The sequence below is a fragment of the Gorilla gorilla genome, chromosome 5 (genome assembly GCF_029281585.2).
Source record: "Gorilla gorilla gorilla isolate KB3781 chromosome 5, NHGRI_mGorGor1-v2.1_pri, whole genome shotgun sequence".
NCBI classification, from domain to species: domain Eukaryota; kingdom Metazoa; phylum Chordata; class Mammalia; order Primates; family Hominidae; genus Gorilla; species Gorilla gorilla.
In genome coordinates, this window is record NC_073229.2 from 152,606,506 (window position 1) to 152,634,180 (window position 27,675).

The following is a 27,675-nucleotide window of genomic DNA, read 5'->3' on the forward strand; positions in this document are numbered from 1 at the left end:
GAACTGGAGAGGTGGCCGGGCACGGTGGCTCACGCCTGTAATCCCAGCACTTTCGGAGGCGGAGGCAGGCGGATCACGAGGTCAGGAGATTGAGACCATCCTGGCTAACATGGTGAAACCCAGTCTCTACTAAAAATACAAAAAAAAAAAAAAAAAAAATTAGCCTGGCGTGGTGGCCGGTGCCTGTAGTCCCAGCTACTCGGGAGGCCTGAGGCATGAGAATGGCGTGAACCCGGGAGTCGGAGCTTGCAGTGAGCCGAGATCGCGCCACTGCAGTCCAGCTTGGGCGAAAGAGCCAGAGTCCATCTTAAAAAAAAAAAAAGAACTGGAGAGGCAAACAACACTCAATAACAACTGGCTTTTATTCCATGCTGAGTATCCTATACTGCCTTGTAATGAGGTACATCAGTGAGATCTGTGTTTTAACACATTAACAATAGTATACAGGATAGATTGCCATCCACAGATAGAAGGCCATCCACAGAGACAAAAACAAAATTTGAAGATGTGATAGCAATAGTCTGGGTAAGAGCTGGTGAAGAGCTAAACTAACTCAGGTTTAAAATCAGATCTACTGTTGGTGTTGTGCTATACACATAATTTTATGGATATAATAATTATATATAATAAAATTATATAGATATAATAATTATATAATTATAATTATATAGGTAATATCGCTATATAATTATAGTTATCTCAGATAATTATCTATATAATTTTATGTGTATATATATACTGTAAAGTAGGACATTTTATCTAAAGTCTGTATTTTCCCCTTTTTTTGTATAGTACTCTGACATGCCTTGGAAAGTAATTCCTTTTTTTCTTGAGCTAACATTTACGTTTTCAAAACAATCTCATTAGTTTTAACAAGTGGTCAAGTATTAAAGATACACGGTATGTGTGAGGAATAAGAGAGCCAAGAAATTAAAATACCAGGACAAGATAAGCCACTATGAAAGTCATGCCTAGGAAGACAATAGAGTACTAATTGTAATTTCAAAATTTCCCTATGGATCATAATATTCTCCCTGCAACCTTTCCCAAGAATAGGCCATTAAATATCAGCACCTCCAAAGAGAAGTTTATACACTATTTGTACATAGAAAAAATATAATGGTTAATAATGCAAATTCAAAAGCAATCATGTTAGAATGGAAAGCATGGGAGTCATTTAATAATGTCAACAGGTACAGATCACTTTAATACAAGAAAACTAATGTGTTGGCATATCATTAAAGGTTCTTTCTGGGTCTATCACTATTATAAATCATTCTGACTTCACTAACATATAATAATTAGCCAATAAAGCTGGGCCTTCCATTTCGATTTGCTTAATAACAAGAAAATTTGTTCGATCATCATGGTATTTTTGTCACTCAGTATCTCTTCCTTAACTTTCTCATAGCCAATAATATTGCCAGGAACTCATGGTTTGCTTTTCCTCCCTGAGGAACAAGCAGAATTCCACAGGGAATCTTACGTGGTATGAGAAGAAAAAGGAATGTGGTCCTTTTCATGTCTAATTCCCAGACACATTCTTGGCAACCACTTTGTGTGTGTTCCTCTCACACTCTTCACATTCTGGGCAATGTATCACATTACTTCCCACCCATATACAGAGAGATGAAAGAGAAAGTAAAAACGCCTAGGTGCAAGTGAATTTATTTGTTTTTAAATTATTTTTAGATGCAAAGATGGACGCTAACATTCTATTAGACACTGTATCTCATCAAAAAAATTGATATGTATTTTTACCAATGCTAGGCTTTATGAATTCCATTTATTACAAAGGTCTAACCATCTAAAATCCATTAGGTGTTAATTTTTAACATAATCACAGTTCCTTCAAACCACCCCCACCCTCGCACTCCTCAAAATTCCAAATACTCCAAATAAAATGTTACCTTTAGGAAAAATGTGGCTTGATCTAGAGGTCCCAGTCCTCATTACAAACTTGTTCTGCATGTCCTAAAGCAGGGGTCCCTAACCCCCAGGTCATGGACTGGTACCTGTCTGTGGCTTGTTAGGAACCCGGCTGCACAGCAGGAGGTGAGCACTGGCCAAATGAGCATTACTGCCTGAGCTCTGCCTCATGTATCAGATCAGCTGAGGCATTAGATTCTGATAGAAGTGTGAACCCTATTATGAAGTGCACATGTGAGGGATCTAGGTTGCAAGCTCCTTATGAGAATCTAACTAATGCCTGATGACCTGAGGTGGAACGGTGTCCTCCCCATACCAGCCCCCCAGTCCCTCACCCTCATCCGGGGAAAAATTGTCTTCCATGAAACCAGTTCCTGGTGCCAGAAACGTTGTGGACCACTGTCCTAAAGCATCTACCATAAGCATATGCCCACTGTATCCAGATCCTGAACCTCCTCCTCAGCACCAGAACACTACTAAAAGCAGCAAGGGGGAAACTGAGGAAAAAAAATCACACCTCTGCCAAATTTTAAGTGTTGCTTAGGGTGTCTCTGACGTTATCTCAACCACCTTCTTGTCTATATCATTCTTTTTTTCCATCCCTATTTTTGATGCCTATCCTTGCTCAGAAATACTTCACTGTAATGATCCCCTCTAGCTCTGTAAAGCACTCTATTATGCCACCAATCCACCCTACTCCCCAATATACTCAGTCACCTAAGAGCTATGCCTTCCTTTTCTGAAAATTCTTATCAGGACTTTATGGAGAAACCTCCAAATGTCTACAAAGAACTAGTATCCAGTAATTCAAATGAAGTATAAATGGTAACACCAAAGCTATTCTGTTTTGTTTGGTTTCTGAATGCTTTTAATGTTTTCGTTTTACCACATGATGTCTACAGAGCTGTAAGGAAAACACTTGGGGCATGGGGCCATTATTTGAAATATTGGAGTCTACTAAATCTGTGCACTACAGACCAAGGAAAGATTAAAATGGACACTAAAAGGGGGTAAGTGTGGCCTTGAGCTGCCTCTTTTAAATATTAGAAAGTGAAAAGACAGAGAATGGAGCCGGGCGCGGTGGCTCACGCCTGTAATCCCAGCACTTTGGGACGCCAAGGCGGGCGGATCACGACGTCAGGAGATCGAGACCATCCTGGCTAACATGGTGAAACCCCGTCTCTACTAAAAATACAAAAAAATTAGCCGGGCGTGGTGGCGGGCACCTGTAGTCCCAGCTGAGGCTGAGGCAGGAGAATGGCGTTAACCCGGGAGGCGGAGCTTGCAGTGAGCAGAGATTGCGCCACTGCACCACTCCAGCCTGGGCGACAGAGCAAGACTCCGACTCAAAAAAAAAAAAAAAAAAAAAAGAAAGAAAAGACAGAGAATGGAAATTCAATAGGAAACCAATCTGAGAACCTGTTTAAAACTTAAATTTCCAATAATCTTGCTGTTCTGGGAACCTCTCATTGCCAGTGTTGTGGAGCCAGGGCAAGACCGATTCTGGGGTTGAAGAGGATCATATGCTCTTTATGTTCCCAGCAAAAAACTGTTAAGCAATAACAGCGAGAAGAGTATCTGTTCCTCTAAAGTCTTCCCTCCAAAAAGGAAGGTAACAAAGGATCCAAAAGCTATGCTTCCAAACTTCCCAAGATCAACTCTTTCTTCTTGGGGAAGATCATGGTGTTGGTTTAGTTAGGTAGGAAATCCTTCATAATAGCAGTCTAGTACTAAAGCCCAATTAGCACCTAGCAAATGAATAATCATGCGTAACACTGAATGTGTATAAGATCTACTATGTTGTGAGTTTATACCACTACATTTCCAAACTTTTTTCGAGTGTATTCAGCCTACCTTGCACTTTGCTTAAAATGTAGCTACCTGTTCTCCCCCAAAAAGGAATGGGAACATTGTCTTTGTCGATAGTGTGTCGAGAAAAATAGTCATCCCAAATAACTGAATCAAATTGAAAGAAAAAATATAAATTGTCTCAATGAGGTTAAAATTCTTGGAATGATCCTTTTCTCTATGCATAGGGAAATTAATCAATAAAATAAACACAAGGCGGTAAACTGAATTATTTGCACGGTTTTGCCTGAAATTCTTGCAAGCAGAAAACTAAAATATCTATTTTTCCTTCTTTAATCTGTGAATCAACTGTTGGCTTTTAATCAATAAATGTTTAATTACTACCCACTAAATCCTAGACCTTACTTTAGGTATATGGAACATGCTTTGATGAATGAGACTTTGCCATTGCCCTCAGAATGCTTAGAGCTCCCTGGAGAAGCCCGGGCATAGAAACAAATAATGACAACCCAAGCAACTCGTGGTAATTATTAATACAACAGAAAGTACAAGCAAAGTGATGTGAGCATTTAGAGAGCAGCAGGAATTTTACATTTGCCATTTACAGTCAGGAAGAACTTATGAAAATGACAGCATTAAGAATAAATCATGAAAGATTTTGTCAACTAAAGCTGAAGAAGGACAGTCTAGTGGTGGGGACAGTATAGACAAAAAGCCACACAGAGTATCTGGAGAACAGTGTAACATGTAGCTTAGATTTGAACCAAAAAACAGTGGCAGAGATAAAGATAGAAATTAAGTGGCTATTCTCAGTATAATCAATTTCAACTCCGGATAAAATGACGAAATTCAATTTTGGTATTTGGAAGAGACCTTCTGTGCCCAGGTAAAATAGCCTACTTGATATTTATATGTTATTGTTTGCCAGCATGTCTTAAATATCAATATCATCTTTCCTACATTAGCTTCTAGTTGCTTATAAAAAACACAATCATTCTTTTCCATATTGTTGCTTAAAATCAACATTGATCAAATCTGACAGATATATTTTTCCTAATGTCATTTATAAACCAGTAAAAATTCACTGTATTTTTAGTACATCAACTGGTAAAGAAATGTATTAGAATATTTTATCTTAAAATTATAAAGCAATAAAATTTTAGGGGAAAATAAATCTTACCATGTGGAATAAAACTGGAAAATATAATTTGGGAGTTTATGAGTTTGGAAAGATGAGAGCAAAAAGGGATATGAAAACAAAATAGGGCTGGTTGCCAAAAGCAGTCCCATAAATATCTTTAAGAACAGCGGTATTTGTGGCAGAAGATATTAGTCTCTTTTCCTAAAAGTGAGAATAAGAGAATGGGGAGTTTTTTTTAAAGTGTTTATTATTTGTTTATTTTCCTTTTTTTCAACCTAATGGTAATATTCCTCTGACAAAGATTCGAAACTCGTTGAATATAAGAACAGGAATTTTTACAAATCATTCAAGACGACTCTTCACAAGTATCCACTTTTCCAGAATTACAATTCATTTCAGGAAGGAAGGACTCAGTAACTACAAAAGAGAGCACCTCTCCACTTCCCACCTTACACAATATACCCAAAATGTACTGCTGTTCTCTTTTACCCAGAATTACAAGGATCAGCATACAAACAGCAGAGAGGAGTTGATTATAAATGAAGGAATTATCATGAAATAATATTTCTTCAAGCTCCGCAATCAATCTAAAAGAAGCTAAAATTGTGTTCTTAAAATCCTTCTGGTGTAAAAAGCGTTTGGGTTTCGTTAATGTTTTGGTTTGGCTTATAAGAACACCTTACTCTTATGAACTAACAATTCATGATTCATGAGGCTAGGCCCATTCAAATAAGAAACACACATTGCTAAACAACATACAAAGGCTCATCCACCTAAGAGGCCTGGCCAGCAACCAGGAGCCAACAGAGCTGCTTTGTATTTCTTCAGGGAGATCCCTCTGCCTACAACTGTATTTTTGTGTTGTGCATTTTCAAAGTGTGTTGTTGAAAGGTTATGTTTAATTTTTCATGATGCATTATTTTTCCTCATGCACACATTTTTAGCATGTTATTTTTGTTGTTATTTCAGGAATGAATTTAATATTTTAGTTTCTGCATGTGTGCACATGCATGGGTATATGTAAATTGATTTTGTTATCTTTAATCAGTAAAAACTCACTCTCCCCCACCTTCTCCCAACAAATGTAACTACTGTGAAAGCTGAATCACTAGGAAACTCAATGGTCATACTACTGCATGGAGAAAAAGAAGAAAAAAAGCCAACACACAAAGAGAAATAGGTAAGTGAGATGAAGATATCATTGGGGTCTGTGTCACATTTCTAGTTGTTCCAGAGGTCAGACTGCATTCCTGAGCTCTCCATGGCTTCTTGTTTATTATTCACTTCATCTTTGGACTTCATTAGATTCCCATGTACTTTCCAATATATTCTTTTTTCCCTTCCAAATAGTCTGATCTTTGTTTGTAATCAAAAGGTTCACATTATTGGTTCCATTTGTTACAGCATGGGAGAATGCTTTTTTCCCAACGAACTCAAAATAGTTTTTAAGATTTCACAGATGCAAAAAAAAAAAAAAAAAAAAAAAAAAAAAAAACACCTGAGCATTTCTGATGTTTAGAAATATGAAAAAATAGAAGAGGTTGAAATGTCTAACATAATAACCTGGTCAGTTACTGGTACATACTGAGCTAACGCTAAAATTTTCAAAATGACTCCTCTTCATTCCCTAATCTATGTGGTTCAAACTCAAAATGGGCATACAGTCATCTTAAAATAGGTTCAGCTATCTCTAGCAATTAGAAACTCTTTCCATGAATAAACTTTTTCTAAGCACCTAAAATCACATGAATATATCTGCCTGACAAAAATTTGGGAGGTCCAGCATCTCTGATTTAAAAAGAAGAAACTATTTGTAATTTTAGTCTCTTGTTCTTAATGCAGGATCTGACCATTGGTTAGTAATGCAACAGCTGTGATTAGCAATGAAGGAAAACTATTTTCAGAGTCTTCTCATGACCTAGCCACATTAGCAATCTAAAAATAAAAAAGGAAAAGTTTTTAAAAGCTTAACCTTTTATAAAGTGACTAAACTTCATCAAGCCATCACAAACAGATTTCTAGGACTTTTTTTGAGAAGAAGAAAATATGATCATTAGTTTAATGACAGTAACATTTGTGCAGGTATACAAACAACATATATGTCAGAACAATTTAAGAATTATATACTGAATATGCTTTATGGCTTTTTATAGTATTTTGTTGAATCTGTATTTGTTTTGGGGAGTTTTGTTTTAGGTTCTATGTGTGAGTGTGAGTGTGTTTGTGTGTTCTCGATTTTAAAACTATTTCTTGAGTTCTTTAGACCATAAGAACATAATGTATAATAGTAAAGATATATTTCAATTTATTTGAATCTTTTTTCAAAAGTAACATAGATTGGCCAGGTGCAGTGGCTCACACCTGTAGTCCCACACTTTGGGAGGCAGAGGCGGGTGGATCACGAGGTCAGGAGTTCAAGACCAACCTGACCAAGATACTGAAACCCCATCTCTACTAAAAATACAATACTTAGCCAGGAGGGGTGGTACATGCCTGTAATCCCAGCTACTCGGGAGGCTGAGGCAGGAGAATCACTTGAACCTAGGAGGCGTAGGCTGCAGTGAGCCAAGATCACGCCACTGCACTCCAGCCTGGGTGACAGAGCAAGAGTCTGTCTCAGAAAAGAAATAAATAAAATACAATACGTAAAAAATAAAAAATAACATGGATTAACTGACTCTTAAGAGAACTATAGCAAATAATATGTGGTGCAAAAAAAGGTTTATTATGGCTGGGTGCGGTGGCTTACACCTGTAATCCCAGCACTTTGGGAGACAAAGGCAGGAGGATTGCTTGAGGCCAGGAGTTCAAGATCAGCCTGGTCAACACAGAGAGACACCTAGTCCCTACAAAAAGTAAAAAAAAAAAAAAAAAAAAAAAAAAAAAAAAATTAGCCAGGCATGCTGGCAGGTGCCTGTAGTCCCAGTTACTTGGGAGGCTGAGGTGGGAGGATCACTTGAGCCCTGGAGTTCAAGGCTGCAGTGAGCTATGATCACAACACTACGCTCCAGACTGGGTGATAGAGTGAGACCCTGTCTCTTAAAACATTAATAAATAAATAAAAGTTTTAAAGGTTAATTTTTACAGCTACAGACAAAGATATAGTGCAGAGAAAGAACAGTGGCTGCGGAAAAGTCATTTTGAGACAGGAAGTTCAGGCTTGCTCATCTGGTCAAGTTAATATCTGGAAGATGAAGGCTGAAGCCCACATCTCTCAAGGAAGTAAGATTTCGCTTGAAATTACACTATTCACAGCCGTATAAAATCAGACTAGTAAGTAAATAAGTGCGATGTGGAAGTTCAGAAGGATTCCTTCTCCTTTACTGACAGGTCAAAAAGCCTATGAAGAACAGCAGAAGTCATGAGGGAATTCTGGCTCTGATGTTCATTCACCCTTTTTCTCTGATCCAAATCAGCATCTCCTTTGGCCCAAAGGCTGGAGGATACTCTTCTAGCGTCACTTCTCTTCCAGAAAAGGGAAGAGCTTACTGTTAGAAACTGCTAAGCCCCAAGTCACTCTCAGGCTACTGTATTGCTTTACCTCAAAAACATCCTTAACAACAGTATTTCAGTAAATCTGACTTCATGCACCATTAAGAATGAAGGACGCTGACAGTCACTAATGCTAAGAAACTTCCTGATTTTAGATATGTTAAAATGTGAAAAAAAATACATTTAACAATCTAAAAACCATGTATGAGCCACATACAACTAACATCAAAGAACTGCCAGCTATATTCCTTTCCTTTTTTTCTTTTTTTTTTGTTTCAATAGGTTTTTGGGGAATAGGTGGTGTTTGATTACATGAATAAGTTCTTTAGTGGTGATTTCTGAGATTTTGGTGCAGCCATCACCTAAGCAGTGTACACTGTACCCAATGTGTAGTATTTTTTTTTTTTTTTTTTTGAGACGGAGTCTCGCTCTGTCACCAGGCTGGAGTGCAGTGGCGTGATCTCGGCTCACTGCAACCTCCGCCTCTCGGGTTCAAGCGATTCTCCTGTCTCTGCCTCCTGAGTAGCTGGGACTATAGGCACGTGTCACCACGCCCAGCTAATTATTTGTATTTTTAGTAGAGTTGGGGTTTCACCATGTTAGCCAGGATGGTCTCGATCTCCTGACCTGGTGATCCGCCTGCCTCAGCCCCCCAAAGTGCTGGGATTACAGGGGTGAGCCGGCGCGCCTGGCCCCAGTGTGTAGTCTTTTATCCCTCACAACCCCTCACCCTTTTCCCCGAGTCCCCAAAGGCTAATGTATCATTCTTATGCCTTTGCATCCTAATAGCTTAGCTCCCACATATGAATCAGAACATATGATGTTTTGTTTTCCATTCCTGAGTTACTTCACTTAGAACAATAGTCTCCAATTCCATCTACTCCTTTCCTTTCATAACTTTTCTTCTACAACTACCACAACTATCCCAGGTTAGACCAACATTACCTCAGGCTTAGTCTGCTAAAAAAGACTTACTATTGGATGCATCCCTACAAATCTCCTCCAGGTCTCTGATCCATCCCATCTCACACACAGTCTCCAGATCATGGCTCATCCACTTATCTGGGAAGCTTTCATGAGAAAGCTTCCATGGATCCACCCACTGACTCTTCACTCTGATGTTCAGGCACTCTACCACCTTGACTCCATCTACTTTTACAGGCTAACATTTCCCAATAAGCATCGGCAAAAAATTGTTTCATAGCATTTCTATGTATTTTGCTTAAAAAGAGGGTTTCATAATTAAATAAACTAGCATAAATAACATTAAATACTTTTTTTACTAGAAGACTGCTCAGAATCTTCAATATGTAATGTTTGAAAAATTTCCAGGAAGCAGATATAGTACCCAATGTTTCCAAAACTAATTTCACCATAGAAACCTCTGTGTGCATGTTATCTCTTGGGACTAGTATTCTTGGTGAAATAAACTATGACTTTCTGCTTCCCATATTTATTCTTCTGATTTCTTCCCATAATTTTTCCTCTGATTTCTATTCCTTGCACATTCAAGTCACTTTGTTGAGGATGCCTTTCCCTTATGTGCCTCCAATGCATATTAGTATTTATCAACTTCACTTTTTTTCTAGGCCTAGTTCAAATATCAGTTCATTTTTAAAGCTCCCCTTGAGGTCTCTAGCTGCAAGTAATATCTCCCAGAGAACACTGTTTCTATTTTTCTTTCATTATCTAACACTTTCTACTTTTCTATTAAAGCTATTTTTACAGTATTTTATTCAATCCTTATAATCCCTTTGGAAGCATCATCTGGACCTTATCATTGTATTCTTCTCAGCACCCAACAGAAAAATTCAAATATAGCTTAATCCTTATAACTTCTTCTAACTTTCTCAGGACCCCTTCACAGACCAAGCTCCTTCAAATGCTCTTAGCTTTGAAAACAATGAATGAAATATTTAAAATCTTTAAAATCATATAGGAACAAGATGTAACATTTTCAAAGAAAAACTTTGTAGTTCTAACATTTTACTGAACATCTGGTCGCTTACCTTGTCATTTGTAATTAAAATGGCTTTTCTATAACCCATGTTTTGGCGGGAAAAGTGAAACAAAAACATTTGTTTCTACATAAGGTCGACTTATAAAGTTTTTTTTCTTGATTTGCCTGAAATTAAATATATAATGTCCCTACTGCAAGTAAAAACTATCATGGAACACTTGTTAAGTAAACTGATAAGACTTAAGATCTCAGGGCCTTGACTTTTCCTGGTACTCCTCAATTTCAGTCTTTTGATAATGGAATCTTCCACACAGCCAACACTGCAACTGGTGAGGCATAAGTTCTCTTTTCAAAACATAACACATGAATAAGTTTAAAGATTATGATCTTCCTTTAATGTAGTTCCCCATCATGTGCCCTTAGTACTGAATAGGCACATGTTAAAGGTGTGGAGCTAGCATTGATTCATTAATAACAGTAATAGCTAACACTCAGTGCCACTCTGCGCCAGAGAGTGCTTATGTGCTTTGTGTGCATTATCTCTCTTAACCTTCACAATTCTTTAAAGAAAGTACTATTATTGCCTCCACAAATAAGAATACTTTAAGAGGTGTTATGTAATTTAGCCAAGTTCACACAGCCAGTAATGACAGTTCCAAGATTTCAATCCAGGCAGTCTGACTCCAGAGCCCAAACTCTAAGCCACACCACTCCCTTGCCTGCCTTCTATTTAGGTACACAGGAACTACCGTGCAGTTACATTCATGGCTGAAGAGCCACTCCTATCAACCCTATCAATAAGCACACTTCTTTGTGCCATTGCTGACAATCAGAAGATATGTCACAATATCAGAAAGCAATAATGTCTGTGCTCCTTCCCAGACTAATGAAGTAAGTCCTCCTGGAGAAAGACAATGTAACATATGAACATGATTTTTACTTTTTTAGATTCAATTAATCCATTCATTAAATACATTTAATGAATCTATTACTTCTGTATTCCCCAAAGTAAAGCTAGATATCGTCTTCAATTCCTGGATGACTGCCACACCAGAAGTAGTCCCTTCTCCTGAAGCCCTCCCTCCACATAGCCTCCACACAGCCAGGACCAACCACGACCATCAGCTAGCAAGACAATATAAAACAAAATGTTTGGGCCAGGTGCGGTGGCTCACGCCTGTAATCCCAGCACTATGGGAGGCCGAGGCGGGCAGATCATGAGGTCAGGAGATCGAGACCATCCTGGCCAACAGGGTAAAACCTCGTCTCTACTAAAAAATACAAAAAATTAGCCAGGCATGGTGGTGGGTGCCTGTAGTCCCAGCTACTTGGGAGGCTGAGGCAGGGGAATCACTTGAACCCGGGAGGCGGAGATTGCAGTGAGCCGAGATCACGCCACTGCACTCCAGCCTGGTGACAGAGAGAGACTCCGTCTCAAAAAAAAAAGTTTGGCATCATCCTTTCCATGTACAGTGAAATGAGAAATCATATGAGAATCTGTGGACACTGTGAAACGACAAATCTGCTTCCTAACAATTCAGTGGAGTTACTCACTCAGCGATAAGACCGACTCCATTCTTCAACTGAAGAATTAGCTGCTCAGAATTATAGCAGGACTTCCATCGCTAAGCATCGTACTCCAGCTTAGGAGAAAGCAATTATAGCAATCTAAAGATGCACATCATTAGTAGACTACTAAGGTCTAAAGCCTATCGTTATCTATTCTTTCAACTTGTTCAGTAAATATATATTAAATGTAGACACTGTTCTAAGCATACTGAGATTAGCAAAGACAACAAAATGTTCATGGAGTCTACGTTCCACAAGCAATGGCAGTTAGATCTAGGAACGTCATACAGAGCGCTAGAGGGGATATCTCCCTGAGGAGGAACTAGGATGACTGGAAGAAATATGTCAATGTGAAGATCTGTGGTAAATAGTCATTCCAGACAAACTAACAGCAAGTACAAATTACATCAACAAGTTAACTAACCTACAAACAACTGAGTACTCAGAATGAATTTCAATTACCTATCCTGACTAAAGTACAGAGGGGGTCCCCAACCTATGATGGATTGACTTGCAATTTTTCTACTTAACAATGGTGCAAAGGTCATATACATTCAGTATTAACTGTCCTTAGAGTACCCATACAGCCATCCTGTTTTTCACTTTCAATATAGTATTCAATACATTGCATGAGATATTCAACACTTTATTATAAATAGGCCTTGTGTCAGATGACTTTGCCCAACTGTAGGCTAATGTAAATGTTCTGAACATATTTAAGGTGGAATAAGCTAGGTTGTAATTTTCATTAGTTTAGGTGTATTAAAAGTATTTCTACTTACAATATTTTTTCATTTATGATAGGTTTATCGGGATGTAATCCCTTCATAAATCAAGAAGTATCTGCACATTTGTTAAGAAAATGCAAGGCCTTAAATCCAAGTGATGCTACTAGTAAACTAGGGTAAGTCACTTAGCTTCTGTGTGTGTCAATTTCATCATCCTTAAAAGGAGGGACAGGAACACATGACCCTAAGGTACCTTCCCACTCGAAATTCTTAGAATTCTATGGTCACGAAGTCTAAACTTCAAGTTGCTTTTTCAAAGTAGATAATTAATGTGTACTTCCACCATTATAGCCTTGCCCTACCTCCCTGGTGACAGAGCTGACAGGGGCTATGTCAAAGATGTGCTCCAGAAAGGACTAAAGCTATCGTCCACCAGGTGATAAGCCTATGACCTCCAGGTGACTAATACATTATTCCAAGCAACTGAGCTAATGGCCAATACAAAAACCTTCTTGTTTTTTTGATAAAAATAAAGATTCATACTTCCTTGTCCCGTCCTACTAATTAGACTGCAATAAAACAAAGGTAATAGTTCCAATTCCAAAGTTATAGCAAAGTAAAATCTGACAACTAAAAACTTCACCATCATCTAATCTATAAAATATATATCTTTTTACAATGCATTCCATTGCACTCCAGTGGCAAGACATGGGAGCAGAGAAGTGTTTTAAAGGGGCATTTCTGTTTAAAAAAGAAAATCCTAGAGGCTCTTCTAGAAGTTTGCCTTAGTGACTCAGAATGTAAACTTACTCTATTCAGTGAGGTGTGCATTATTAATTAGATAATTTCTACCTTGAGAGACTTACAATAAAGATCAAATAGACTGAGAACATCAACCATAATGAGATATATTTGTATAATCATCAATGCAATATAAAGTTAATTTTAAACTGTAGGCATTTTATCATTTTTGAATTCACTTATTAGGTATGAAATTTTATTTATAAAAGATCAGAATGAAAATTTCAGTAGTTTGTAAGAGATTTTACATGGAATTGTGATGATGAAAAGGTTCCCTGTGGGAATAATAGAATCACCTTGACGGATGAGTATTGAATGAGTATGTTTATACAATATGAGGAATTTAAGGGAAGAAACTTAGTCTTGAAAATTGTACACTCCACCAAGTCACTTAGCAATGAGTTAAGAAAGAAACAGCTCTAAAACCATGGAAATTCAAACTCTCAGGAAGCAGCTTAATACAGCTTTGACAAGAGACAGATAGGGAGAAAGTTTAATTCTGTACTTTTAACTCCTTAGTTTCCTCGACTGTAAATAGAAATAATGTCTCCTTTCTCCCAAGATTATTTAAAAGATTATATGGGCATTGAATTCTAAAGTAACTAATGGAGATATTAACATATTTTACAAAATCGATATATGCTAGTTGTCCTCCCAAGTCATCTTTTGAAGTCTTTGACTTTACTTGATTGAACAATAATTTATCAAGTGTTCATTCTATATCAGAGAGTATACTAAGTACTAATGATGCAATGAGACTAAAATATATTACCTACCTTTAATAATAGCAGAAAAGACAGAGAGGACATGATAACTAATGAAGCAGCTTATGCACTTGCATGAGAGTGTATAAAACACACATACAAAAATTTAATTCTGCTTTAAAAAAATAATAAACAAGAAAAGTCACAAAAGGGTGACTTTAAGATTTGACGTTGAAATATAAGCAGGAATTTGTCACAGCAAAAAACAAGCCACATTAGGAAAAATTAGACATTAATTCAGGAAAATTTGGATTAGGAAGTCTGTGTGCTAGATTCTGAACTGGCACCACACACCCCCGGGGAGAAACCTGGAGACGTGAACATACCTAGTGTCTTCCAAAAAGAACAAGCACATCCCACACACAAACATTTAAAGAAATCTTTATTAGTCAACGTGTGATTTTTAATTTTTTTTCTTTTTTTTCTTTTTTTTTTTTTTGAGATGGAGTCTTGCTGCGTCACCCAGGCTGGAGTGCAATGGTGTGATCTCGGCTCACTGCAACCTCTACCTCTAAGGTTCAGGCAGTTGTCCTGCCTCAGCCTCCCAAGTAGCTGGGATTACAGGCACCCACCACCATGCCCGGCTAATTTTTGTATTTTTAGTAGAGACAGGTTTCACCATGTTGGCCAGTCTGGTCTCTAACTCCAGACCTCAAGTGATCCGCCCGCCTCGGCCTCCTAAAGTGCTGGAATTACAAGCATGAGCCATCGTGCTCAGCCAAATATTCTTAATTATTATGCAAATGTGTGGACTTAGTATTGTGTTGGGAATGTTTTCCAGGGTTCTTCATAAATTTTAAACAAATATGCAGCCTTAAAACACAAGCATCCATGATAAATAAAATACATTTTGAAAAAGAATACAAAATATCTTTGTGAGCTAAGCAGTCTGAAAATGTCTTTTTTAATAAATAAAGCACCAGATTCCAATCCCTCCAGCTCAGCTGGTGGTCATAGCTGATGATGTAGGAATGAAATCAATTTAAAAAAAAATATGGTTTAGAATTTAGCAGATGTCACCAATAATGTCAAGAGTATATCAACCGAAATGAAATGCCATTTTAGTTAGGGTAAGCCTCATTATGAACTGAAAATGCTCAAGACATGGTCATGTTAAACTATCAAAAATTCTAGCATTTCGCTGGATGTAATTGTTTGTTTTTCTTTCTTCCTTTCTTAATGAAGCAATGGTCTTTTACAAAACCTCCTTTAAGCGCATCCAACGCAATAAAAGCTCAACATGAGATCTCCTTTTCAATCATAAGTACCTAACACTAAAACTGTTTCCAAATGTAAAGCCAAGAGAGAATCCAAATGAATAACGGTTTGCCTACTAAGCAGAGCTATGTGGCAGGCTGACATTTTCATGGAAAATATACTGTTCTCCACCTCCAACTTTTTTAGACATAGTGGAAAGATGTAATATTATCTATGTTCTTACCCCAATGCAAAAAGGAAGAAAGGAAGGAAGGAAGAGGAAGAAAAAAAGGGAGGGAAGAGAAAGGAAGGAAGGAAGAGAAAAAGCACGGTTGAAAATACAGCTCCTTAGAGTCTTCTAATACAATTTGTTAAAACTGTCATAAACCATTGTGATCACCAACTACTATTTTCAAAGGATTTTGTTTTAAATGCTCAAAACAGAAAATCAAAAACCCCAATGAAAAATTAACACTGCACCTCATTTACAAAATAGGTAGACTGTGATAACTTCTTATTGTATGAATATTTGGATATATTTTAAATAGGATTCCATTTTTAAGTTAAAAAACCTGATATAATTAAATCTTTTAGGAATTACTACTGCAATATATAAACCAAACTGCACCTTTGGTGCCTTTGCAAATGCAATAATGTAATAATAGAGAGATGTTCCTAGGAGACAATGGCTAAACAAATGTACATTTTTCTTATTATAAAACTCTGTCCATTTATAGTTATGTAATAATGAGCCTTGATAGTTTAACATGCTTTATATAAAACTGTAGAATCATTTAGGCCTTTTACAAACCATTAAGATTATCAGCTCTGATGTGAATCATACAAAAATATGCCTATGTCCCTGTTTCAGTCCCAAGATAAAACTATTTTAAGTGAGTCATCAATTCCAGATTTTCAAAGTCAAAATATCCTCACAAAGGGCTCAGCTGAGTCTTTTGAACACAGGTATGAAGTACAAAGTGAATCTAAACCAATGTTACCCCTACCATATAGGTATGTTGTGTTCACAAACACACACACACACACACACACACACACACACCCTAACTCAATGTAGTTTATTCAATTTTATTTTTACATTTTTATTATTAATTTTTATTCAGCATTTTCATTATTTTAAATTTTATTTCCTTAATCCAGGTATATTCACTTAACTGTCTTATGATTTTGCAGCTATAGTTTATTTTACCCTGATTTTAATATTATTTTAAATATTTTATCCTTTCTTTATTATTCAATTTCCATCGTATTTCCTTTAACTATTTGTATCAATACATAAGGTTTGTACATACTTATGTGGTACATGTGATATTTAGATACATGCATACAATATGTATTGATCAAATCAAAGTATTTAGGATATTTACTCAAATGTTTATCATTTATTTGTGCTACGAAGATTTCAAATCTTCTACCTATTTTGAAATATACAATATATTGTTAACTATAGTCACCCTACTGTGCTATCAAACACGAGAACGTATTCCTTCTATCTAACCGTATGTTTGTATCCATCAACCAACCCCTCTGCATCCCCGCTCTCCACCCCGCAACCCACACACACCCTTCCCAGCCTCTGGTAATTATCATTCTACTCTCTACTTCCATGAGATCAACTTTTGAAACTCCCACATGTGAATGAGAACATGTGATATTGTCTTTCTGTGCCTGGCATATTTCACTTACCACAGTGAACTCCACGTCCATCCCTACTGTTGCAAATGACCGGATTTCATTCTTTTTATTCCAGGGCATTTCTGATAGTTTTTTTGTATTTTGTTTGTTTGTTTGTTTGTTTTTGAGGCAGGGTTTTGCTCTGTCACCAAGGCTAGACTGCAGTGGCTCAATCTCAGATTTCAGCTCATTGCAACCTCTGCCTCCCAGGCTCAAGTGATCCTCCCACCTCAGCCACCCAAGTAGCTGGGATCACAGGTGCACACCATCACACCAGGTTAATTTTTTGTATTTTTGATAGAGACAGGGTTTCGCCATGTTGCCCAGGCTGGTCTTGAATCCCTGAGCTCAAACAATCCTCCTGCCTCGGCCTCCCAAGGTGCTGGGATTACAGGGGTGAGCTACCATGCCCAGCCTCTAACAGTTTTTTTTTTTTTACAGACATTTATAAGTAACTTTTACTTATAGATACTAAGAAGATACTTGAGCACAGCAGAGAAAGTCATAAGTACACAGTCCAAAAGCCATAAAGAAAAGACAGAAAGAAATCTTTGAACGATTTTGTATTAAATCACCCCAAATCCCAAGTCAGAGATTTCTTAGGCTAATACGAGATAAGATACGTTATCCTAAAATCACCATTAGGCAACGGTGGCTGACAAACCCATCTTGATTCCATTTAGACAACAGTCTAGGAACTACATGGATAAAATTACTCCTGCAGGAAGATGACAAACTAGCCTCCAAAATAGCCCAGGTGAATGCAAACAAAAAGATTATCTTGTCTCTGGGACGATTCACAACCTCTCTGATGAGGCAGGTAGATATACAAATAACATGATCTCTGAGTACAATTATATAATTGTGGACTTTTCTCCTGAGCAAACCAGCCATAGACAGACAAGAAGGCATATGGAACTTTCCTAAATGAGTCTTTCTACTCAGTTTCAAAATGACTCATAATACAAATAACTGAATACTTCTGAACCTCCCTTTCAACGTTTTTGGAAAGATACACAACACCCGGGGCAATTGAATATAGCTGTGAACAATGGCAGAGCAGATCCCAACACTAAATAGCCATATGACTTGGAACAAACTGCTTACCCTCCTGAAATTTCAGTTTACTTACTCACTATACGACTCAGTCTTAGAATTCACCTCATATATTACTGCTGAAGTGTTAAATGAGAGCACAAATGTGGAGTGTGTCCGGCACTCAAAGAACTCAATAAATATAATTAGTTAAAAAAAACTAAGCATCAAAATTAAAGTACTGGAATCTGTTTTATGCTGGTCCATTCCAGAATAAACTTGAATAAATAGAGCTATTTCACTCCAGGAAAGGAATTTAGCTGGGTACAGTGGCTTATGCCAGCACTTTGAAAGGCCAAGGTGGGAGGATCACTTGAGGCCAGGAGTTCAACACCAGCCTTGGCAAAATAGCAAGAATCTGTCTCTACAAAAAAATAAGAAAAAAAAAAAAAGTTGAGCATGGTGGTACACACGTGTAGTCCCCACCACTCAGGAGGCTGAGGTAGGAGGATCACTTGAGCCTAGGAGGTCAAGGTTGCAGGCAGGCAGGCAGGCATAGAAAAGAAGGCAGGAAGGAAGTAAGGCAGGAAGGCAGGAAGGCAGGAAGGAAGGAAGGAAGGAAGGAAGGAAGGAAGGAAGGAAGGCAGGCAGGCAGGCTGGCTTAGATATTCCTCATATGTGAGCCTCCCCAGTGTGCTCTCTTTATAACAAAAATCAAGAAAATGCTATGTTGGATATGCTCCCAAATAGGTTCTACAATTTTTTAAAAACAATTTCAAACTTTATAATTTTCAAAATCTTAGTTTGCAATGGACATCCTGACAGGGTCTAAAATTGTAAGTCAAATGAATGTGTAATTAAACAGCTTCCCCTAAACTAGTTGGTCTTTTGAGGATGACATAAATAATGTGGAATTACTTTTTTAATTTAAAAAAAAACTTTTTTCTTGATATGGAATTCATCTCAACATAACTAGCCAGTGGTTTAAATTTGAATTTACTACAGCACCGAGGAAGAGGCTGGGCAAAGACCAAGAGTCGCACAGAACAATGTGGGTCAGCTGATGAAAGGAGAAGAAAATGATAGTTTTCTATCTTTCTGGTGTATGGTTTTAAAGCAGTTCGTTATCTGTTACTTGAAAGAGAAATGCTAACCCAAAGAACTGTTAGAGACTTCTCTTAAGGGACGAATCACAAAGAGATGATGAATAAAGGGCAGGAGAGCAAGGCATGACTGTAACAGCTTGGCCCTGGGTGAAGCTGGACAAAAGATTTCAGAAAAGCCCCAACTCAAAAATTACAATGAAAGTAAGTTGTTGTGTGCTTTCTAGTCATCAAAAGTGTTCTAATAAAAAATGAGTTCTCAAATAAACCATACTAGAAATAAATATTTTGGCAATATAACAGGATGTAGTTTAATTAAATAAGTCAACTAATTGACCAAATTATTCAGTCAACTGGCCAAAATGAGAAAGAGGAAAAAAAAAAAATATATATATATATATAGCAACAATTTTACCTCTTAACACTTTGTGAGAGTCCCAGGTAAAGCAACAAAAGATATGAAAAAAAATCAATCCCTTTTTTCAATCCAAAAAGATAATTTGTTGCTCTTTGGGTCTCAACCAACATTTTTCCAAAGCACTGTTTTAAAATCTCAAGATAGTCCCCAAAAGACTGGTAGATAGTTTAAATTTCATTTTAAATTACAGTTTTAAATATTTGTATTAAGATTGGAAAATAATAAATTAACCATAATAGCAATTAAAACTATACTAACAAGTAAAATAATCCAACTGAAGGAAACTTTTACAATATATTTCACCTAATGGAGCTTAAAGAAAATCAGACTTGAAAGTTTTGCGGAGGAGGAATATTCAGAGACACATATAGTTTCTAAAGACAACTTTTGACATTGTCGCTTACTTTAGAAATTGGTGTAAAGCTACTTTCTCTAAAACGACTTTTCTTTTCCATGCTTTCAGTATATACTGACACTAATTTCATCAATTGAGATTATTTATGGGACTTAAATAAAAAGGTGCAGTGGCAGCTAAATAATAAGTGCTAACAATCACTGTTGAGTGATTTTTTTTATAAAATGATATGCTGAGAACTTCACATGCATTTTTTATTTTAGCCTCCCATTTTATAGGAAACAAAGGCACAGAGTACCAGGTAACTTGCCAAGATCACCGGATAGGAAAGGGATTAAAACCTAGGCAGTATTTGTCCTTCTGTGACTGATAAGATTTTGCTTTGAGTTATCTAAATTAGTCAAACTCATAGGAACAGAAAATAGAATGGTGGCTGCCAGGGTCTGAAGAGAAGGGGAAACAAGAATTGCTGTTCAATGGATATAAAGCCTCAGTTACGCAGGATGAATAAGGCCCAGAGATCTGCTGTACAACGTTACACCTATAGTTAACGATACCGTATTGTGCACTTAGAAATTGTTTAAGAGGGAAATCTTGTGTTTTTAATTTATGATGGTTAAGTATTCCTACCATCAGGGGCATCCTAACCAGAGTCACTCCATCTTGAATAAAGGTGGGAAAAAGTCAAATCTGCTGGGTTACTTTCCCTGGGGTTCAGCACTCTTGGTCACAAGATATTCATGGTTGAGGGACTAAGTTAATAGTGTTAACTAACTGTATAAGACCCAGAACTTATGGAAATGCCCTAGTACTTTAAGAACAAAAACCATTCTTAGTTTGAGAATAGGTTTTGCTTTAAAGATAAGAGTAATATAAGAAAGTAACAGTATTAATAGCCTGCCACAAGCTAATCACAAACCATCATAAAAGAGTACATAAAAACCTATTTATATAAGCAAGCATTGTATTTGAAATGGGGGTGTGCCTCCTCTTGCATTCTGAGGACACCCTACTCTGCAACTAAGTAGTCTCTAATAAACTATGTTACCTTCACTATACTATACTCTGCCACTCGCCCTGAATTCTTTTCCATGAGAGATCCAAGAACCCACTCTTGGGGTCTGGGACAAGAACCCTTTTCCGGTGACATTACCACAATAAATAAAAATAAATTACATAATTAAATACATTTTTAAACAAACAGGTGGACTCCAAAGCCTTAGCGATTATTTAGGCCATAATTAAGCTGACGCAAGGCAGGAGGAGAGTGTAGAATAAAGATGTTCTTGCTAGAAAGAATAGAATGAGACAAAACTAAATGAGTAGCAGGCAGAGAAATAATGAAGGCAGACCCAAAATAGCAGTATAGGCAGGGCTGATGAGGGGGTGTACCGAGGTATAGCATAGCAAATGGGCTATGAGGAGTGCGAATATGTGGAATTGAAACAGCTCCCACCTTCGGCCAGAAGCTGTCGCGATTCCCAGAAGGGCAGGGTTAACAGGACACAGTCATCCCTCGCATACGCGGGAGAGATCAGTTCCAAGATCCCAGCTTATACCCAAATCCGTGCATACTAAAGTCCCACAGTCAGCCCTGAAGAACCTGAACATCCGAAAAGTTGCTTCTCCCCATATACGGGTTTCCCATCCCGGGATACTGTAATTTCAATCACCATTTGGATGAAAAAATATCCGGGTATATAAACGGCCCCACGCAGTTCAAGCCCGTGTTGTTCAAGGGTCGGCTGTGCATACATTGGGGCTGATTCGCTCAGTCAAACCACCTAACATCACAGACGTTTCTGAAAGAGAGTCTTGCCTGTAGGTGACCTCCACTGACATCTCTACCTCTGCTAAGGAGTAAAGGAATAAATGAAAATTCTACGTGCCACTTTTGAATGGATGCCAACCCTTGCCTCTTCATTCTACCTACTCTTGTACACACAGTAACACTCTAAACCATAATAATTCTACTGTAAGTTTCTTCTTTAAAATGGCAATCGCCAGCAGGGAATTCTGTAAGAAGAATCTACTCTATCACTGCCAGGGCACACAGAATTTTGAATTAAGGAAACAGCTGGCTGCTTGCCACAGGCAGGAAATGGAGAAGAGCCAGTCAGCATTCATCTCTCTACTTCTGTCCAACTAACTACTTCTAGCTCTCTTCATCTGCCTTCATCTTACCTCTTTTGATTTGGGGATCGAATCAAAGAGCTGTTATGCACCTCAGATGCAATGGAGTATCAACTTACAAAAAGATACAAACAGTGAACTAGGGCTGCCCCAGGTGCCAAGTTAGGCTGAGAAAAGCCTAAAGACAAAGGAGTTCAGACTGCAAGACTGAAACCTGAACACACTGCCGAATACAGTAACACTACTTAAGCTCTTACTGATCAGCTGCTTCTGAATTAATCACCAAATAATGGGCAGCATTTACAGAGAGCTCCTAGTACTCCTGGTACACAAAAAATACTTCCAATAGTTGCATCAACTCTGGGAAGAAGTTTTGCTTTCCCATTGAAACAGAAGTTTAGAGAAAAAAAATGACCATATAATTATTCAGTGATGGATCAGTATTCCAATTAGAACTCCAAACTTAACGTTCTTTCCATTAAACAGTGGAATAATACCAGGGAAACACTGAGATTTGCTTAGAAAGTACTTTGGAGTGATCAAAGAATTGTTTTTAAAAAAACGGAAAAAATTCTTAGAAGATCAGGATTCCACTAAATGGTCATAAGTTCTTTATTAGATGGGAATCAAACATTTAGGAGCAAAATTGATTGAACAGTTATGCATTTCCCCTTCCCCTTCCTGCTTCACATATTTTACAATGAAATTACTGAAGTGGTGGGGTGAGGGGCTATGAATGAGCACGGTAGATAACACCTGTATCCAAAAAGGCTACAAATAATACAATGAGTGCAGAAACTTTGATTCACCATTGAATACCCAGTCAAGAACAGAGTCTGGCCAATATATTTTTTAATAAAATAATTCATTAAGAAAAATGGAAAACTATTCCCACTAATGTAATTTGAAACAATAATCCTTAGTACATAGAACTTCAAGCATGAAAAAATTACAGTAGGTTTCAGATAATAGAATCTCCTTCAAAATGCTTTATTCATGATTTCTGCTATGGTTTAAGAATTCAAAAACCTATGCTTTGGGGTAAAGAGAAAGTATCACGAAAACAGTCCAAACACCAAGGAGTAAAGCCTACCGATTACAATGAATGACAATCTGTGACCTTGAGGATAATTATATGCTGTCCCTAATTAGTCTTCCAAAAGTTTGAGAATTCATCTGCTGAAAGTGAAAATGCAGTTGCAAATAGATAGACTTCTAAACATTTGAATGGTTCCCAGAGTAGATAATTAAATATATTTGGTCTGTAATGGACCTCAACCATGTGCTAATTCCAAGCTACTACTTTACATTCACATTCTGACTGTGATTTACATTCTGACTCATACTAGAAGCAGAAGAGTAGACAAGAAAGAAGAATATCCCACCCTATCTTTTTAATTTCTTTGAGTTAGCTGCCTGTAGAAAATATTCAAAGTACCACTGAGCCTTGAACAACAGAGCTGGAACTGCACAGGTCCAAATATGTAGATTTGTTTTTCAACCAAGCCAGAGAGAAAATACAGTATTTGTGAGACTCAAAAACCTGCATATCCAGAGGGCCAACTGTTCATACATGTGGATTTCATGGGGCCAACTGTAGGACTTGAGTATACATGGATTTTGGTATAGGCAAGGGGGTTCTGGAACAAATCCCCATATTTACCCAGAGACAACTGTGGTATAAATTAGCCTTTGGCATCCTTTCACCTCCATTTTCTTGCAAAGCTCCTGTTACTTAATTTCTTATCTCTCAAGGGTTCCAAACTGTCTTCATGGTAGGTTATGGATGAGAGCTTGCCTCAGCTAAGGATTCAATGCTATGCAGTTGCTTAGATCCTCTTTCTTTCTCAATGAAAACTCTTTCCTCCTGATTTCAGATGAGTGTTACAAAGGAAACAATGCAATTAACTCATGCTAAAGTATGATTTTTAAATCTAATTTTTAAAATATATTTGTATGTTTCAAAAACTTGTTTTAACATACTAAATGCAATATAGTGAAATTTTCCCATTCTGCAAGTAACTGCTGCCGTTAGTATCTTGTGAATCCATCCTTAATTTCTATGTATATCTGTATGCATGTGTGTATGTATACAAGCAAGAAGAAATATATGTCATTTCTCTCCTTCTTAATAGAAGGTAGTACACTATATGTGCTGTCAGACACCTTTATTTTTTATCTTTAATAAAATGCCTTGACCTTTCCCTATCAGTATATAAAGAAAGAACTGCCTCATTATTTTAATTTTTTTAACAGCTGGAGAGTATTCAACTGTATAAATGGACTACAATTGATTTAAGTAGTTCCATGCTGATGGACGTTTAGTGGCTTTTCAAATTTTGCTATTAAAAAAAAAATACTACAGTGAATATCTTGTACGTAGACATTTTGAATAAATTCCCAGGGAAGCTGTTGTTAGATACACCCATCTGTATTTGATGGATGCTGCTAAATTACCCCCTACACTGTGTGTTCCAACTTACACACCAAACAACAGCATATAAGAATTGCTGTTTCCAAAATCTATGCTAATACAGAGCCACATCAAATTTCTGAATATTTGACAATCTTAGAGGTGAAAAAAATGACATTTCTTATGATTTTAATTTGCATTTCTTTGTTATAAGGATTATTGAGCCTCATTTTAAAAATCTGCTTAAAGGTTTATATTTCCTTTTCTGTAAATGGTTCATATCTTACCAACACTATGAATTTTGGGTAGCCACTTAAACCTCTGAAAAGCATTCCATGTTTTCTAAGGAGACTCAGTCACCCAAATTAGTCTGTAAACGGTGCTATTTGAAAAAACATGAAGTGAAATGGAAACTTTAGGCAGTTGTGGGGAGAACATTCTACTGGGCAAAAGTAAGCAACAAAGAGATAGTTTAGCCTTGTCTAAAGGTCTTTGAAGTGCTCTTTTATTAATCAAAAAAAAAAAAAAAACAAAGATTAGAAAATTAAAACAATTGGCAAACAGCATTGGTTTTCATGTCAAGGACCAGGGCCCACCCTCAAGTCCCCTCTACCCTAGGCCTTACATTAAGGCCTTTCATTCTTGACCAGCTAGTCTCTCCTCTAGATAGTGTAGAAAAAGGCTAATACACATAAGCTTGGGAGTCAGATCTATCTTCCATGAAACTAACAAAAGTATAACACAGTCCGCAAACAAGGATTCACAAGATGGATTCACTTCTAAGAGTCAACCAAAAGATTAGTAATTTAAGACGATATATACAGAATGGTTTACACATGAAAGAGAGCTAGACAGCTGGTTTTGGTCACTACTGCAGTAATAACAAAAGATTATGAAAGCACAAATGGTCTGTACTATCATTCTAAAGAGAAGCCATCAGAAAAGAAAGCCTAGAAAAATGGTTCAGAAGAGACCACAGTGGACACCAACACTCAGTAGCTATAAGCCCAACATGTAAATAACAATTAAAACTAAATCTCCAGAGATCTCTGACTTCCAAACTCAGACCGATCTAGGAGTCATCAAAAGTCAGATCTCAAGTGTTAATTCCATATTTGAATAAATATCACAAAAGACAAGTAAAGATGAATACTGCTAGACATGTCTTCAAAATACTTCATAATGTTCTTTACAAAATTCTCAATAGAGTTGTACATTTGTTTAAAGTTTAAATATGCAAAAGATAGTTCTGGAATGAAGTAAAGCAGGTAGACTTTCCTCCCTGAATTCCCTGCACTCTGTCAGGTTAAATTCTTCTTGCCTTGGGGCCACAGTCACCTCATTTTTCAATTCATTGCCTACCTCCTTTTGCAGCTCCCTCTTTCATCATTTTATCTCTGTCCACCTTCTTTTCCTTCAATGGTGGTGGGATCAGCATTGACTAGGGATCTACAGTCCAACATCTAACCTCCTCCTAGACCCCATACTCACCTCAAGTAAACTATTTTTCAAATAGGTAAACATTTGCATGTTATCAAATGCAGCTTCAAAACAAGTCCATGGCCCTCCCACCTACAACTATATGGCCACCCATAAGCCCTCCTATATAGGAAACTGGCCACCAGTGCCCACAAAATATACCTAATTATTTCTGGCCCTGTATACTTGTACTCTACCAAACACCTATCTCATTTCTCCCACACAGTGGTGAGCTTCCAAAGAATAAAAGTGCGTCCTCATACATAACGAAAAGTATCTTCAAACTAAACTTGTGCAAAAATGGTAGTACAATCTGTACTATGCAGCCTCTACTATATCCTGAGCAGAACAACTGAGGATAGTCAGAGGCATATAAAGGGTTAAGGGAAAAAGTCTAATTCATTCACCGATGGACCCCTGCATCTTCATGGCTCTAATTAACATAGCCAGTACATTAATACAGTATCAGTTAAAGAATAATCAGGAAACTTAATGACTAATTGAGAAGAAAAACTAAGATTTATTGTAAAAGGAATTTGAATTTGTATAGCACTGGTGAAGCGCAAACATATGTGTACTTTCATCAGAACTGTAAAGTTCAGAACTTTAGTAATTGGTTACCATCTTAAAGCTGACAAATCAAGTTAAAATAACATGATAACATAGTACACTTCACAACAAAAATACCAAAAACAATAAGATTAATTATTTAAAATGGTAGCAGACAGGAACATTGAGGTCATTCTGAAAAACAAAATTTTCTTGGAATTTCACATGGTTATCAGTACACCGTCTTTAAATATGCTCAGTCTAAATCAGTAATAAGCACCACACCACAGATTACCGAAACACACAAGTCTTTATGATTCTATCTGCAAGGTACCTGGAGGAGGGAGAGGTAAGAAGGAGATGAGGGAAGAGGGGTGAGGAAGTGAATTGAGAAGAAGAAAAGAAGGAAGGAATAAGGGATGCGGAGACTAGAAAAATAGAGGAGGAAAGAAGAGAGGAAAGGGGAAAGAGGAGGAGGAACGAAGTGGGAAAAGAAAAGTAAAATTATCATAATTATAATCCAAAGGTACAAGTTGTCTGGAGCCTGGATTTGAGGGAACACTAGATTAGGGAGCAAGTATAGTCATCCAAGTGGCATAGACTAAAACGGTGAAGTTGGGGTGAAATGCAATAAAGTAGAAAGATCTGTTATTAAACTAAATACAGCTTAATACTTGAAGGTGAGGCAGAGAGAGAGAAGGAATTATGACTCCCAGGTTTCTGATATTAATCACTAACTGAGTCAAAGCCAGCAGGGAAGGTTGGAGGAAGAAAATACATATTTGTACAGGAATGTAATGATTTCAGTTTGCTATGCCTGGGAAATAAGCAAATAGAGATATGGAAAGAGTGAAAGGTTCCGGGGCTTGACAGAGACACTCTCCTAGACCAGATTTTTTTTTCTTTTGTTTTTGAGATGGAGTCTCACTCTGTTGCCCAAGCTGGAGTGCAATGGCACGCTCTTGGCTCACTGCAACCTCCACCTCCCAGGTTCAAGCAATTCTCCTGCCTCAGACTCACGAGTAGCTGGGACTACAGGCACGTGCCACCACACCCGGCTAATTTTTGTACTTTTTGTAGAGACGGGGTTTCACCATGTTGTCCA

General features: G+C 37.4%; 1 protein-coding gene across 5 annotated transcripts in view; it reads right to left on the reverse strand.

Annotated features, from left to right (window-relative positions):
- PTPRK (protein tyrosine phosphatase receptor type K) overlaps positions 1 to 27,675 on the reverse strand; it is a 560,471-nt gene that overhangs the window by 455,250 nt on the left and 77,546 nt on the right. The gene's annotated exons all lie outside the window — the stretch shown is intronic.